We start from the raw sequence: 11,723 nt of genomic DNA, 5'->3' as shown, positions 1-11,723 counted from the left end.
ATATTAAAGCCACCTTGTCTTGCATTTCAGGAATTTGTTCATAGCCTGAACCCTCCTCTCCTTCAGAATCAGTCATCTCACATTCAAACTCGACATGTTCTTCAATTTCTTCATCAGAGTCACTTAATTCTTCCTGTTCCATCACAATCCCAGGATTGGAAAAATCACCAATATCGTCAATGTTTCTGGTGCTTGGTACATCAGACAAATGACCACTTAAAACATCCCTGCTGTAATTTTCACCACAATGGTAATGTATACTGTTAGTATGTTGAGTTTCGGTGCTCCATCCAGAATCTATGGCATTCTTTTCTGACTGCACAATATTCTGTGCGGTAATATCCTTGCTTCCTAAAGCTCTCTTCTTTGTGGATGATGAACTTAGATGGATCTCCAAGTCCAGTTCATTAGCTCTCTCATTAGATCTGCTTACAGTTGAGGGTGCAGTCATTGAATCAACATTTGCATTCTTATTTCTTTTCAAAAGTGGGTGAAAATCAATGGCAGATGATGCTGTATAGGAGGACTCTTTGGTCTTCAAAGATTCATTAAAGCAACCAACATGACTGACTTGGCAGGGATTGTGAAAAAGACTCAGATTAAGTTGAGGCTGATTAGCTGAAAAGAAACTAAAAGAACTGGATGTACCAGTGCCAATGTTCAGAATATAATATGGCAGACGTCAATTTGCAAGGGCCTGGAACAATAAAGGATGCATCTGAAGATCTGACTTGGTGCCTCTTTCGTCCTCAGCAACATGAGATTCTTCTAGTTGCAGATTTCTGACATTATCCTTCGCTGAATTACTTTTATCTCTTCCAGTTTTTATTAAATTTGGAGTTCCCAACCTTGCAAGAGGAGATATTAGAGGGGCTGTACTTTTTTGTCCAGAGCAGCTGACACCATTGCCAGTGACAGAAACACTGGCAGATGATCCACACTGGACACTTTTGAAAGCTGACTGTGAAATTATACGAACAGATGGTGGGAGACTAACAGGAGGCAAGTCTGGCTCTAATTTCACCAAGTGTGCCTTATTGTGTCTACTAGCCGTATATGGTGGCAAACAGACTTGAGACTTTGAGGTTAATCAGTGAATGGTTTGGCTGTTGCCCGGACCCATTAGGAAGAAGTTTATCTCTAATATTTAAACAAGAACCCTCCGAAGACCTGTTATTGGGACCAGCAGGTCTCCAGCCTGCCAAAAATGCCTCATGAACATCACCTTCATGTCCATGTTCTATGTAATCGTCTCCACTATGATTACCTCCACCAGCATATTTCACCCTGAGGTCAACAAAGAACAGATTTTCAATGACCAATCAATTGGAGAAGTTAAATAATAAGACAAATAACCCAATTCCTTGGCTCAAGTCAAACACCTTTAAGGTTTGTTGAGACAATTTGTCACTGCAGTAAACTTAAAATTGATACTAAAAATTTTCAAACACTCGCCCAGGTTATTCATACCACAATATAATTAACTCATAAAAAGCCCCACATTAGGTAGCTTTTTCTTATTATTGTTATTACAGAATTCTCAGAATATACAACTCATAAAATCATTAAAACAGGGTGAGACAAGATCAAACCAAGCTGGAAGAGGTCAGCTGCTCAATAGCCCAAGCAAGCAATTTGATGAAAATTAGAGTGTGTAAATGTTTTTTCCATATACAAACCACAAACATAAATAATTGTCTGACATATCAAAACTCATAAGTACATAGTATAAACTGAAGTATCACAAGAGGATGTGAAGAATTGAAAGGCAATTTAAAAGTTCCTTTACTTCAAAAGGTAGACAAACCTCTTTATCATCAAGATGCCAATTGGCCAAATCAGCAGTTCTGCACCTTTTCTTTAATTCATACAGCCGCCTTTTCTCTTTTTTAGCAGCATCTTGCTTATAACACTTCTGAATTCCAAGAGCAATACGCCATTGCCAGTGTAACAAGGCCTGATCCCTATGCGGGACAAGAAATTTCCACAGAGACACCCAATCAAGTTTAAAAACCTTCAGTCTCTGTTAAATTAAAGTTGCATTAAGTTTCACATGACTAAAAATATGATGACAATCAAAAGACTCCAAAAAATGAAAAGGCAGATTAACAAGGCTCAGTAAAATCACCTCATGTATACATTCTATCTCTTTTGCAATCAATGGAGAGGTTTTAAACCTTCGAACATCCTGCATTGAATACTCAAAGTTTAATAGCATGTTCACCAATCAAAATAATGCCCAATGGCATATATGATGCACAAATCCAGGTTCAGTTAATGCCAAACCCCTTCAACCAAAAAACTCTAATTAACCAGTCACTACTTGGAATGTTACACAGCATAATAAAACCATTGGGGCAATTACCAAAATCGTAATACCAGTACTGCCTTTTACCCATTCAACATCCTAGATGATTATTCAACTAATTAAGCAGGTAGATCCAATCACTTTGGTTAGATTTAACAGATTGAGACGATTAACATGTTATCACTTGTATCTTTGGGAACAGAACTGTTTAAGTTCAATAGATAACGCATTATAATAAATTGTTGGTAATCATGATGTTCTTTAAAACTGTTGGAGATGTGTACACGTGCCTTAGTCTGCAGAACTAGTCTTTAGGAATGTTTTATTTGTTGCTTGATTTTAGGACACCAATAAAAAACGTTGCCTATGTTTAGGAGTTTGTTATGATGTAGTTGCTTATGCTTAGAAGTCATGTGAACGTGGCTGCTATGTTTATCTCTATATATTCAGTAATGAAAGAAGTCATGAATGAGCTCTTTGATATATCACTATATGAACTACAAATTGGTATCAGAGCATTGTCTTGAGGGACCTATAAGATTAAGTGATACAAACACAAAATTTTATAATGGAGGCCAATAACCAATCATCTTTCAATCATGTTGCTCTACCAGTTTTTGATGGCCAAAATTATCAAGCATGGGCTATTAAGATGACAGTCTACCTCGAGGCACTGGATCTTTGGGAGGCTATAGAAGAAGATTATGACATTCCACCGCAACCAGCAAATCCAACGGTGGCACAAATAAAGAATCATAAGGAGAGAAAAACAAGGAAGTCAAAGGCCAAAGCATGTCTTTTCTCTGTCGCTTCAAGCACCATATTCACCAGGATCATGAACCTGGATTCAGCTAAAGACATATGGGACTACCTCAAAAAGGAGTACCAGGGCAATGAAAGAACCAAGAACATGCAAGTGCTCAACTTGATCAAAGAATTCGAGATGGTAAAGATAAAGGGGTCAAAAACGATTAAAGACTACTCTGACAAGCTGCTAGGCATAGTTAACAAAGTAAGGCTGCTGGGTAAGGACTTTTCTGATGAGAGAATTGTTCAAAAAATTCTTGTTACTTTGCCTGAAAAATATGAGTAAAAAATTTCTTCTTTGGAGGAGTCTAAAGATCTGTCAAGCATATCCTTGGCAGAGTTAGTTAATGCTTTGCAGGCTCAAGAGCAAAGAAGAATGATGAGAAAGGAAGAAACTGTGAAAGGTGCTTTCAAAGCCAAATCAGAAAGTTTTGGAGGAGGCAAAGATAAGAAATGCAAGGAGAAGAAGAAGAGCAACCAGTCCAGCAATGACAACAAAAATGTTGCAAGTTCACCCTACCCACATTGCAAGAAGTTGAACCATATGCCAAACAAGTGTTGGTGGAGGCCTGATATCAAGTGCAGAAAGTGCGGCAATATAGGACATATAGAGAAAGTCTGCAAAACGCAACAACCTGAAGCAACAAAAGTGTCCACAGAACAACAAGAGGAAGAACAACTCTTTGTGGCAACATGTTACGCCACAAACAACAGCTCAAGTGATTCCTGGTTAATAGACAGCGGCTGTACCAACCACATGACCAACGATCAAGCGCTTTCCACCGAAATTGATAAGACTCTTATTTCCAAAGTAAAAATTGGAAATGGTGAGTTTATCTCAGTCAAGGGAAAAGGAACAGTGGCCATTGAAAGCATAACAGGTTTAAAGCATATTACTGATGTCTTATATGTGCCTGACGTTGATCAAAATTTGCTTAGTGTTGGACAACTAGTTGAAAAAGGCTTCAAAGTCATTTTTGAAGACAAGTGGTGCTTAATCAAGGATGCAAAGGGCAAAGACGTGTTCAAAGTGAAGATGAGAGCCAAGAGTTTTGCCTTGAATTTGTTGGAGAATGAGCAAGCAGCACCTACAAGTCATGTAAGCAACGCAGAATTATGGCACAAAAGACTTGGGCACTTTCACCATGCTGGACTTCTATACATGCAGAAAAACAACTTTGTGAAAGGTGTACCGTTGTTGGAAGATAAACTATCAGATTGTGTGGCTTGTCAATATGGAAAGCAAGTTAGAAAACCATTTCCTCAAATAGCCTGGAGAGCATCGTGCAAGCTGCAACTTGTACACACCGATGTTAGAGGACCTCAGGCAACTCCATCCTTAAATGGTAGTAAATATTATATTGTCTTTATAGATGATTATACCAAATTGTGCTGGATTTATTTTCTTAAATCCAAATCTGAGGTTGCTAATGTATTTTGGAAGTTTAAAGCTTGGGTGGAGAATCAAAGTAATTGTAGGTTGCGCACAGTAAGGTCAAACAATGGAAAAGAATATGCAAATGAAACTTTTGATAAGTTTTGTGAGGAAGCAGGTATTGAGCACCAGCTAACAGCACCTTACACTCCACAATAGAATGGTGTGAGTGAGAGAAAAAATCAGAGCGTCATGGAGATGGCAAGGTGCATGCTTCATGAAAAGAATTTACCAAATAATCTTTGGGCAGAAGCCGCAAGTACTGCAGTTTTCCTATTAAACAGACTGCCAACTAAAGCTGTGCAAGGAAAAACACCGTTTGAAGCTTGGTTCGGCTACAAACCAGATTTACAAAATCTGAAAATTTTTTGTTGTCTCTCTTTTTCTTATGTGCCACAGGTGAAACGAGACAAACTTGATAAGAAGGCAGAAGCAGGTATTTTTATTGGATATAGCAGCACTTCTAAAGCTTACAGAAATTTCCAATCACAAAATGGAAAAATTATTGTAAGCCGAGATACCAAGTTTATGGAAGACAAACAATGGAGTTGGGAAGAATCATCAGAAAAGCAGCTGCCAGTAAACTCACAGTACCTTGATGACAGTGAAGATGATGACCCAGTTCGTGGCACAAAATCTTTATCTGATATCTATGAAAGAAGCAATGTTGTTGTGTTTGAACCTGCAGAATTTAAAGAAGTTGAAAAGGATGACAAATGGATTGAAGCCATGAGAGAGGAGCTTCGTATGATTGAGAAGAATGGCACTTGGGAATTGGTAGACAGACCTGAAAACAGAAAAATCATTGGAGTGAAATGGGTTTACAGAACCAAATTTAATGCTGATGGTTCTGTGAACAAACACAAAGCCAGATTAGTCATGAAGGGGTACAGTCAAGTTTATGGGGTAGATTTTTCAGAAACTTTCTCTCCTGTTGCACGCTTGGACACTATCAGGATGTTGTTAGCCTTGGTTGCACAAAAAGGTTGGAAACTTTACCACTTAGATGTAAAATCAGCCTTTTTGAATGGTTATCTTCAAGAAGAAATCTATGTTGAGCAGCCAAAGGGATTTCTCGTTAAGGGAAAGGAGGAGAAAGTTTATAGATTGAGAAAGGCTTTATATGGCCTTAAGCAGGCTCCTAGGGCCTGGTACAGCAGAGTTGACGATTATCTTCAAAGCCTTAGATTTATTAAAAGTCCAAGTGAAGCTACTTTATATGTGAAGAAATCAGATACTAACTTAATTATAGTGTCTGTTTATGTTGATGACATGCTTGTTACAGGAAGCAATGAGAAGCTAGTGGATGAATTTAAAGCTGAGGTGTTCAAAGCCTTTGAGATGAGTGATCTCGGTTTATTGACCTATTTTCTTGGCATGGAGGTGAAGCAAGGCGATAATGGAGTACTCATATGTCAAAAGAAGTTTGCAAAGGAAATTCTGAAGAAATTTCATATGGAAGATTGCAAAGACATCAGCACACCAATGAATCAAAAGGAGAAGTTTAGCAAAGAAGATGGAGCTGAAAAAGTTGATGAAGTGCTATATAGGAGTTTGATTGGTTGCTTGATGTATCTAACAGCCACAAGACCAGACATAATGTTCGTAGTAAGTTTGCTGTCAAGGTTTATGAATTGTGCTAGTGAAGTGCATTTTGTAGCTGCTAAACGTATTTTAAGATATGTCAAGGGCACAACAGATTATGGTATTAAGTATTCTTGTTGTCATGATTTCCAGCTCCAAGGATTTTCTGACAGTGATTGGGCAGGTTCTGTTGAGGACATGAGAAGCACAACTAGTTTTTGTTTCAGTTTTGGTTCAGGTATCTTCTCATGGAGTTCAAAAAAACAAGACATGGTTGCTCAAAGTACAGCAGAGGCAGAATTTATTGCAGCTAATGCTACAGTGAACCAAGCAATTTGGATCAGGAAAATACTTGCCGACTTGCACATGAAGCAGATTGAGCCAACAGAGATTTTTGTAGACAATCAAGCTGCCATTGCAATTTCAAAAGATCCTGTCTTTCATGGAAAAACAAAGCATTTCAACATCAAGCTATATCACTTGAGAGAAAAGCAGAAATTTGGTGAAATCAAGTTGATTTATTGCAAGACAGAGGAGCAGATTGCAGATTTGCTTACCAAAGCCCTTCCAAAAGCAAGATTTGAAGATTTAAGAAACAAATTATGTGTCTGCAACTACTAAGGCAAGGAGGAGATTGTTGGAGATGTGTACACGTGTCTTAGTCTGCAGAACTAGTCTTTAGGAATGTTTTATTTGTTGCTTGATTTTAGGACACCAATAAAAAACGTTGCCTATGTTTAGGAGTTTGTTATGATGTAGTTGCTTATGCTTAGAAGTCATGTGAACGTGGCTGCTGTATGCTTAGAAGTCATGTGAACGTGGCTGCTATGTTTATCTCTATATATTCAGTAATGAAAGAAGTCATGAATGAGTTCTCTTTGATATATCACTATATGAACTACAAAAACAAATGAAAAGAAATACACGTTAGTGAGAGATAGAGAAAGATATTTGAAATAACTGAGATGAGATTATAATTTCTTTCGTAGATTTTTTTTTTCTCTTTCATTGAATTAATACCTCAATGTTCTTTATTTTGATTTTGTCTTTAATTAATATGCTGTAAACATATGTAGAGAAGCTATGATGTTAAATATCACAGTTTATGTATCCGAAAGTCAAAATATATGTGTTTTGGAAGTATTGAGGTGGTTGTGGAGGAAGTTCCTCATCTTTTTATATAATTGATATATTATGATCATTTTAGATACTGAAAGTGGTATTAGTTTTACAATTAAATTTATGTGTTGTTCTCTTCGATTACAAGTTGTCCAAAGTTATGGAGAAGATTCCCATAGTCATAATAGCAACTGCAAAATCATATGATAAGTGTGTGGTATTTGATACTTCAAAGGAACATATAAGTTACCTTCAGAAATTCAACTGATTAAGAAATTATAAGGTTAAATATGATATTAATTAAAATTTAAAGGGACTATTTCATATTCCGTTAGGACAAAATTGAAATGATATGAAATTCAGGTAATTTATATCCAATTTTTGTTTTAAGTTGATGTTATATTTAATTTCTTCTGTCTCAAGAAGTATGTTGGATCAGATTATGATTTGGTATGGAGATTGATTTAAATGTCTAGTAATTTTATCTCCATGTGGATCTGGGTTTCTGTAGTGCTTCTGTTTTGCACAAGAGTTGAATCTGCCAGTGCTTCTATTTCTGTCAACAGTTGAGAGGGAAAGTTTTGATTTAATTGCTAGGAAGAAATTCTTCTGTTTTCTTCATGAGCTAAGGTCCTGAAAATGCTACACATCCAATGGGATTCAGGAACAACTGAAGCTTTACATATTCTCAAGTAAGCTATGAAATAACTCTTTTGATGACATCACTTTGACGTGGTAAAAAAGGTTGTGTATCAAGGACCATCCAATCAAGTTGTAGAATTTTCCGAATTCAGGTGACTTCAAAGAAAATGTGTAGCTCACTTTCTTCAGGAGGTAAGCGAATTACAGTTTACAATCATTTGTTTTTACATGCTTAAATGTTAGTACTTGACTTTCTATTTTTAATTCATTTTTTCGGCAGGTGATATCTAGAAGATCACACGAAATACTGTTGGCAAGAAGCACGATGAGGATCTCCCAATGCCATAGGATAAATCCAGAAGCCACAAGGATGCTCTTTCCTTCAATGCGTATTCGCTCCTTAAGTGGTGACTGCTTAGAGCTCATATGTCTGGAGAATATCTTTTCTTGAATAGAAACTCTCTTGTCTATGTTTTCTGGGTGGTGCTATGACAGCTGGTGTTTTTTCAGTATAGTAGTCCCCATTTTTGGTGGTTTTGTTATCACATATAGTTATGCTATTTGGACCTTCTCCAATTTGATTTCAGAATCATCATCCAAAAGGATAAACTTATGCAGTGTTATTGGTTGCAGCCTCCATGCCAGGTTGGTTAAAGTTGGTTTCTGGGTTTCCCCTCTTTCATACAGAGAGATAGGCCTTTCAGTGGATTAATTTCTTGCACTGAGGTGGCAAAAGATGAGCTCTCATAGGAACACTTTTTGTTTCCTCTAATCATGCAACAATCTTATCGGCAAATGAAACTCTTCATTCTTTTAACTATTTTTTATGTATAGCTAGATAGTAGTTTTATCTATACAAATTCCAGAGAAAGTTACTCATTTCCTTTTTGCGCTTCTTAGTGTTATTGTTGAAGCTGCCCACAAACAGTACCATAGCTAGGGACACAAATTCTTGAAAGCCATGGATAAAAACTTTGATGAATATTATGTAAGGAGCCCTGTTTGGCTTCACTTTACTTTTCAACATCAGCTTTATCCTGGCCTTGAGTTTCTGGAAGCATAAGTTCGTCTTGTTATCATATATTAACTGAAGAAGAATCGATGCTAATCAAGTTTGTTTACCCAGTCCAATACAAATGCTGCCTCCTGATCATCTTTTGTGACGATTGTGAAAGAAAAGTTGGCCAAGATTGAAGGAAGTCATTTTGAAGCCTTATTAGTAGGATTTCAAGATATGCACTATTATGTTGACATCTCTACGGTACTCGTCATTGCCCATTCTACATTCAAAATCAATTATTTTCATTGCACGATATTTAAAGGCATCAGATCTCATACACTCATTTTTGAATGTTTTGTCTTTAGTTTTCCTTTTACATCCCTTTGGTGATCTTACGGCATTGCTGAGTCTTTGTGAAGCTGGCATTTTGGCCAAACATGTTGTGTTGATGACAAACTCGTGGTTCTTGCTTTAATCTCTTATGAATCAGTCAGTAATGGTTTGTTAGTACTGAAAACTCTAAGCTCATTCTCCTGGAAAACTGAACTGAGGTAATCCATTTTTCATGAATTGACTAATCTGTGTTTGTCTGATTGATTGATTGATTGATTGATTGATTTTCAATGGCCTAGATTTGGAGTGACAGGATTTCCAACCTGGACACTCTGAGAATATATATAAACAAATGAAAGCTCTTTTTTACAGTTAATGAAAACTCTCAATATTTTCATAGCACAAATAAAATTGAGTAATTCATTAATGAGATGATAATGTGTTAGGCCTCCAATCATGCGCATATACAAAAGGAAAAGCAAAATAATTAAACACAGGAAGATCTCAGCCACATTATCAGAAGAAAACAACAAACAGTCAGGAGGCATTTCAGAAGACAGGCAAGAGACAAAATAATGGCAGTTGAAATCAGGGCATTAAGGCAAACGACATCTGTTGAAATCAAGGCCAGGCAACAAGACCAAGATTGAGAGAACAAAGCTGAAACAGACAATAAAAAGAGAAGACCAGATGAAGAAGAGGCAAACAAGAATTCAATAATTCTTTAAGGCGGTTTTATTGCCAAAAGAGGGAGAAGGCTAGCACCTCTGTATTTCTTATTTTTCTTATTACTATTTTCTGTAGGAGAATAAACACTTGTAGTGTGAAGTTTCATCAATAAAATTCTTTGTGCTTGTGTTTTTACACGTTCTGTAGTTCTCTATTTAATTACAAATTCTGTACTTTTCTGTCAAAGTGGTATTAGAGTCACACTTGGAGACGGGATATGGTGAACACACAAATGGATTCTAGGATACATCAAATGGCGAAAGATTTTTTGGGAAGGGTGGATTGGTTGGAGGTTGAAATTTAATTGCCAAGAGAGGGATTTAGTGAGATGAAAGACTTGTTAATATCGGTATATCAGAACAACCAACAACATAATGGAGACAAGGCTTTGATAGAACAATTGACAACCCAAGGAGACATTGTAGAACCAAGCAATGGGAGAACAAGAACAGAGGACGACGATGGAAGGCAGAATCATTAGAAAGAGGGGAATTAAGATTGATGACCGACAAAAATATGTTGCTGCAAAATGTGGGGGTATTTGAACAACATATTTAATGTCTGAAATTGCCCTTATTTGTCGTGGTTGCATCGGATGGAATCCCAAAATCCAGTAAAAGATTGGGAGATTTTCAAAAGGGCTCTAAGGGATTGATTCCAACCATCTCAAGAGGGTTTTGCACACGAAGAACTCCTTTCGATGCCACAGACTAGAACAATAGCAGTGTGCCAAAGCTGGTTCAAAAAGCTCTCAACGTCATTGAATGATATGTTCACTTGTTATTGAAGAGCACTTTTATAAACAAATTATTGACTAGTAATTATTAAAAAGTCTCACATGCCTTTGACTCAAGAATTACTCTTTCAATTTCTCATCATTGGATGAGTTATTTATAGAAGAATGTCCCTGTCAGCTTGTGTAGAAAACTACAAATTTTTGGAGATGTCAGGAGCTTCATGGCAAAGCTCAGAGATGCTTTGATATTCATTAATGCTCTGAGACTCATCTACCCTGGTAATAAAACCAATCCAATTCAGACTGTTTTGCACAATTATTAGTCAATTTGGTTGTAGCAAAGTGAAAAACTTCATTCAATAATTATTTCTTCATCTATCATTTCTCAAAATTGAAATATGAAATTAATTAAAATTTAAAGGGTACATAATATAGTTTGTCAGGGCAAAATTGAAATGATATAATCATGTGAAGGAATTTAGTGATATCATCCAATCTTATAAATCATTCCTAGAGTTAGGTGTCTCCAGTGACTAATGGCGATGACACTGTCCTGGGCAATGATTCCTGAAAGTCTGCTCTAGTATTCGGCTTCGTCAGTTCAGTTCATAGTTAATTTCGATCAACCCATGAAGACCACCCGCGTTCTCTCCTTTCTGTTCTCTGTAGCCCTTCCAAAATTGTCAAGAGTCGTCTGCTTAACTGCCAGAAATCCAGGTCATTTTTTTCATCTCAAATATGTAGCGAACATCTAATTTTAGTTTTAATTTCTATCTCCCTGTGGATCTGGGTTTCTGTAGTGCTTCTGTTTTGTTCAACAGATGAATCTGCAGTGCTTCAACTTCGTCAACAGTTGACAGGGGAAGTTTTAATTTAATTGATAAGAAGGTGCTCTTCTGGTTTCTTCATGAGCTGAAGTCCTGAAAATGCTACACATTTAATGGGAATCAGGAGCAACTGAAGCTTTACATGTTCTCAAGTAAGGTATGAGACAACTCTGCCCATAGACTTTGTACGCCCAATTCATCAA

Source organism: Mangifera indica, chromosome 2, assembly GCF_011075055.1.
Source record: "Mangifera indica cultivar Alphonso chromosome 2, CATAS_Mindica_2.1, whole genome shotgun sequence".
Classification (NCBI taxonomy): Eukaryota; Viridiplantae; Streptophyta; class Magnoliopsida; order Sapindales; family Anacardiaceae; genus Mangifera; species Mangifera indica.
Note: the sequence above shows the minus strand (reverse complement) of the source record.